The sequence below is a fragment of the Vulpes vulpes genome, chromosome 10 (assembly GCF_048418805.1).
Source record: "Vulpes vulpes isolate BD-2025 chromosome 10, VulVul3, whole genome shotgun sequence".
Lineage (NCBI taxonomy): Eukaryota > Metazoa > Chordata > Mammalia > Carnivora > Canidae > Vulpes > Vulpes vulpes.
In genome coordinates this window covers 89,687,383-89,693,796 of record NC_132789.1, presented here as the reverse complement: position 1 = coordinate 89,693,796, position 6,414 = coordinate 89,687,383, and positions in this window count along the sequence as shown.

Below are 6,414 nucleotides of genomic sequence, written 5' to 3'. Positions count from 1 at the left end.
TGCCTGTGTCTCTGCCTCTCTCTCTCTCTCTGTGACTATCATAAATAAATAAAGAAAAAATATTTAAAAAATAAATAAAAAGTGAAACTTTTAATGTGGGATAATATTAGAAATATATATTTCTGCCACTGTTTCCTGAGACAGACTTCCAAAAACCGTTGCTATTTCCCAAGTGATAAGAACACTAAGAGCATCTTTCGTGCTGATGATGTGACTCCTAGATCACTCCTGGTTGGGGGCTGGTCACCAGAAAGACCAAGGCATGATTGGAAGCTTGAACGTTCAACCCCCACCCCCACCCCCCCACCTCCAGAGAGGATAGAGAGGCTGGCAATGGAGCTAATGATCCATTATGCCTATGTGATGAATGAAGCCTCCATAAACATCCTAAAATACAGGATTCTGAGAGCTTTCATGGGGAGTGAACCCCACGTCCAATATGCCAAGAGGAGGATGCACCTCAACTCCATGGAGACAGAGGCTCCTGTGCTTGGGACCCTCCCCGACCCCTTTGTATCGCTTCACCTGGCTGTTCATCTGTATCTTTTATCACATACTTTAATAAACTGGTAAGCATAGGTAACTGTTTTCCTGGGTTCTGTGAGCCACTCTGGCAAATTAATGAACCCGAGGAGAGTGTCCCGGGAACCTCTGATTTGTAGCCAATTGGTCAGGAGCACAGATAACAACCTGGACTTGTGATGGCATCTGAAGAAGAGAGGGAACAGTCTTCCTGTGGGACTGAGTCTTTAATCTGTGGGATCTGACCTATCTCCAGGCAGATCGTGTCAGAATGGGTTAAACTTTGGTGATGGGGGAAACGCCCCACCCATTTGGTGATCAGAAGTGAATGTTTTATGTGAGTAGTAAAGGCGACACGCAAGAGAACTATGGGCTTTTCTGGTATAATTCACTACAAGGATCTGGAGGCCGTATTTGACTTGCATATATGTGTTTGCATAAGCCGGTAGTATTTCTAAAGATATCTCTATTATTAATAGGGCCATGCACTAGGTTTCATCTATTCCCTACTGTCTTACACTTGACTGATTCACACATTTATATTATTTGCCAGTTCTTGAAGATATTTGAGTTGCCACTAAAATCACTCACGATTGTAGATATTTAATGGTATATACAATTTATTAGATCTTTTAAATTTGCAGATATATCCCTTGAAGCGTTTGATCTATAGCTCTTTTCAATTTTAGTACCTGAAAGTTGAATCCTGCTCATGAGAAGATGTCACAGAGGGTCCTCTAGAGAGTCAGTCTGTCAATCACTAACACTCATATCTCCAAGTTTCATTCTCTAGTGATGAAAGAAGGCTCTTCTACATATTAGGAGTGAAATCATCAGCTATCAGGATAGCAGTAAATGTGGAGATTTGTGAATGTTTTGGTACATACTAGCAAGTATAAAATAATCACCTGTCACAGCCAACTAAGGCTTAATCTAGAATATACCAAGGGCCAGGGCTACTAGGAATAAATTCATTGAAGTAAATAAGAAGTGGCCCCAGGAGACAAGAAAACGTGTGGAAATTAAAAAAAGAAGGCCTAGAAAATTCAGTCTGGGATGTTTGTCTGTTTGTTTATTGAGGTACAATTGACCTATAACATTATATTAGCTTCAGGTATATGACATCACGATTTACTATTTGTATATTGTACAAAATGACCACCACAGTAATTCTAGTTTCTGTCATCAAACAAAGTCATAAAAGCTTCTTTTCCTGTGGTGAGAACTTTTAAGATTTACTGTCTTAAGAATTTTCCAATATGCATAATACAGTATTATTGGCTATATTCCCCATGCTGTACACTACATCCCCATGATTTATTTATTTTATAACTGGAAGTTTGTACCTCTTGACTCCTTTCACCCATTTTGTCTATCCTCCAACCTCCCTCTCCTCTGGCGACTACCAATCTGTTCTTTATACCTATGGATTTTGTTTTGTTTATCCATTTGTTTTGGGTTTTGGGGGGATATAAGTGAAATCGTATGGTATTTGTCATTCTCTGACTTATTTCGCTTAACATTACACTTTCAAAGTTCATCCATTTTGTTGCAAATGGCAACATTTCATTCTTTTTTTTTTTATGACTGGGTGGTATTGCACTGTATATATAAACTACATCATCTTTATCCATTCACTCACTGATGAACACCTAGGTTGCATCCACATCTTGCTTTTGTAAATAATGCTGCGTGAACATAGTGGCGCATATATCTTTTTATTCTTTCCTTCTTTATTATTTTTTTAATTAAGGCAACATTTATTAGACACCTCATCCAATTACGAAAGCTACACAGAAAAATCACTATTTTAACTCACAGAACTGAAAATTTGATTTCTGTTGCTAGGTTTGATTGCATACATCTTTTCAAGTTATTAATTTCCATTTTCCTTAGATAAATACCGAGAAGTGGAATTACTGGACCATATGGTAGTTCTATTTTTAATTTTTGAGGAACCTCCATATTGTTTTGCACAGTGGCTGCACCAATTTACATTCCCACCAACAGTGCATGAGGGTTCCCTTTTCTCCATATCCATAACAATAGATGTTATTTTTTTGTCTTTTTGATAACAGCCATTCCAACAGGTGAGAAGTCATATCTCATTGTGGTTATGATTTGTATTCCCCTGATGATTAGTGATATTAGTATCTTTTCATGTCGATGAATATGTCTTATTGGAAAAATGTCTTTTCAGATCCTCTTCCCATTTATTAATCAATGTGTATATTCTTGCTATTGAGTTTTTAAAAATATATTTTGGATATTAGCCCGTTATCACATATATGACTTTCAAATATCTTCTTCCATTCAGTAGTTTGCCTTTCATTTTGCTGATGGTTTCCTTTGCTATGTAGAAGCTTTTTAATTTGATACCATTCCACTTGTTTATTTTTGCTTTTGTTGCCTTTGCTTTTGGAGACAGATCCAAAAAAATAATTGCCAAGACCAATGTCAAGGAGCTTACCCCTTATGTTTTCCCTTTAGGAGTTTAATGGTTTCAGGTCTTACATTTAAATATTTAATCCATTTTGATTAAAGAAATGGTGTAAGGTAGTAGTCTACTGTCCTTCTTATGCACATGGCTGTCCAGTTTTCCCAGCACCATTTATTGAAGACACTGTCCTTTCCTCATTGTATTTTCTTGTCTCCTTCATTGTAAATTAATTGACTGGCTTTGTTCCTGATCTTAGAGGGAAAGCTTTCAGCTTTTCACCATCGAGTATGACATTATCTATGGGCTTGTCACATATGGCCTCTATCAGGTTGAGGTACATTCCCTCTACAGCCACTTTGTTGAGAGTCTTTAGGTTGGATTTAGTCAAGTGCTTTTTTGGGGATCTACTTAGATGATCATATGATTTTTATTCTTCATTTTGTTTAGTGTAGCAAGAAACTGCTCCATATACATAAGCAGATCCTGAGGGCAGTGAGGAATTTGAGTCAGTGATGTTCCTAACTGCATCACAGATTCATTATGAAAAGTTTAGACTTAACAGACTTTATGTAAAAAGCAGGATGCAAATAATACATTAAAGTATATTATAAATATTTAATTTATTACATAAATACCAAAAATATATTCAAAATAGAAAAGGGTCTTTTTATATGAAATGAGGCCAATGATAATTATCTGAAGAATTTACTCCCATCTTTTGACATTATTTGGCTGGATAAATTATTAATCTGCATATCACAGTTATCAAAAAAAATTTAAAAATAAGACAAAATGTCTTATTTTTCTACCCATATGGTCTCTGCAAACTGTCTGCTTGTGGGAGATTTGTAAATGTGAACATGAATGTGCAAGAATCTGATGTGTTGGAATGAAACGCCTTTCTTAGAGTTGGAGAGAGAGAACTGTATCCCCCACACAGGGAGAACCTCTACAAAAACCCCTGGCTTATGCTTTGTGCAGGACTGAAATTGTCTGTGCATTTCCCAAGTGATGGTGCTGGATTTTCTACATATAAACTAGAAAAATTTAGCATTCTGGTGAGGTGATGTTATACTATGGTGGCGTGTTTTTGAGGGGCAGGGAAAGCAGCCTTATGTGCATTATTATACTGTGCTGAAGTCAAACAGTTGGAATTGTCAGATCCGTTTTACAGACTACAGAGAGTATCTCTTATATGTTCACATAAAGAGATTCTTTCAGGAAATATTTTCCCAGCAAAAGGCAGAAAATGAAAAGTCTGACATCTGAATAATGTTAATTAGCTGCTGCCAACATGTGAGGTAGAGATCTTTATCCACCATGTCTAGTCTTCTGTTTTTATCTGATCAAGGATGTAGGAAATGGCTGGTTTTCAATGCAAAACAGAAATATGGAAATCAGAGAAGATAGAGAATGGCAAGTAGATCCAGGGAGCCTCTAGGTCCCCTTTAAATTAAAAGGCTGTTTGCCACCCAAGTATGTCATGATCCATTTCAGGGTATAAGAATATCTCTTTCATTCTACCCAGAGCAACTCAGCTAGGATTTGATACCTCCTAAGATGGCAGTTTAACCTCAAAGATTTACTCGTATCTCTACATAATTCATGTTTTTGCTTGTTGTTTTGTAGCAAGGAGGGAGTTTGGAAGTTCTTCAGAACATTAAATGTGGTATATAGTTAAAAGAAACAAAACAAAAGGCTTTTTGGAATTTTTCCAATATCCAATATATATGAGTTTCAATATTTATTAACATATTTGAAAAACTATTTTGTGTATATAACTGTGTGGTTAGTTACATGGCTTACCACTCAGGGGGTTAAGGTTTTGCCACCTTATACTGGGGTTGTATGGAAGCTGTGCTGGTAATTTTATCTGTATGAAAAATGGTTGAATGTGGAAAATTAGCATTTCAGATGAACATCTTGTGATCTTAAGACCTGAAACTATAACAATACTGAAGAAAATGTAGGGGGAAAGTTTTTGGTGTTTGTTTGGGCAATGATTTTTGGAACTGACACCAACAGCTCAGGCAACAAAAGCAAAAATAGACAAGTGGAATCGCATTATACTAGAAAGCTTCGGCATAAGCAAGGAAACAATCAACAGAGTGAAAAAAGGCAAACTTTGGAATGAAATAGAAAATATTTGCAAGCATATGTCTGATAAGGGGTTAATATCCAAAATATATCAGGAACTGATATAACTCAATAGCAGAAAACAAATAATTGTTTTCAACCTGATTGAAAAGTAGGCAAAGGACCTTCTTCAAAAGAAGACGTTCAATTTTAGTATATGTGCTGCCAAAGCGAGCACAAAAGAAGACATACAAATGGCCAACAGGTATATGAAAAGATGCTGAACGTAGGTAGTCATTAAAAAAATGCAGATCAAAACCACAGTGAGGTGAGGTGTCATCTCACACCTGTTAAGTGGCTATTATCAAAAAGACAAAAGGTAACAAGTGTTGAGAATGTGGAGAAAAGGAAACCCTGGTGCGCCCATTGGTGGGAATGTGAATTGGTGCATCCATTATGGAAAACAGCATGGGGGTTTCCGCAAAATATTAAAAATAGAGCTACATGATGATCCAGCAACCCCACTTCTGGATCTATTTCCAAAGGAAATATAATCAGCATCTTCAAGATGCACTTCTATGTTCATCGCAGCATTATTCAGTCATAAAGATTTTGAAACAACCTGAAAGTTTGTCAATGGATGAATGGATAAAGAAATATATGTATGTTATATCCATTATTCTAAGTGAAATAAGACATAGGAAGGCAAACAATGAATGATCTTATTTATATATGGAATCTAAAATAGATTCATAAAAGCAGAGGGTAAAATGGTGGTTGCCAGGGGCTCGGGATAGGGAGGAATGGGGAGGTGTCCGTCAAAGGGTACACATTTTTCAATTTTACAAGATAAATAAGTTCAGACAATCTAATGTACAATATGATAGCTATAGTTAACAATACTGTGTTGTATACTGAAATTAGTTAAGAGGGAGGATGTTAGGTATTCTCACCACAAACACACAAAAGAAAGAAAATGGTACCTTTGGAAGGTATGGATATGTTAATTGGCTTGATTGTGGTGATTATTTCACAATGTATATCAAAATATCCCGTCGTACACCTTGAATATATACAATTTTTATTTATCAAGTATACCTCAATAAGGGTGGAGACAAAATTTTATGATGAGAATGGCAAACCCGTTAGTGAACATGGGCTTCATTAGCTCTACCTGCTGGTCCTCTTGGCCACCAGGCCCCATTATCTGGACAGCACATCACTGAATTGCTGGAGCTAGGACATCTTCATATTTTGGGCTTTATGATCTCCTACTTGTTTCCTGTGATAGATTCTTTAGGCCCCCAGTTCTACAGGTAACAAATATTTCCGTTTTGTCTAGGGCTCAGCAGTCATGAAGATCTTGGTTTTACTGC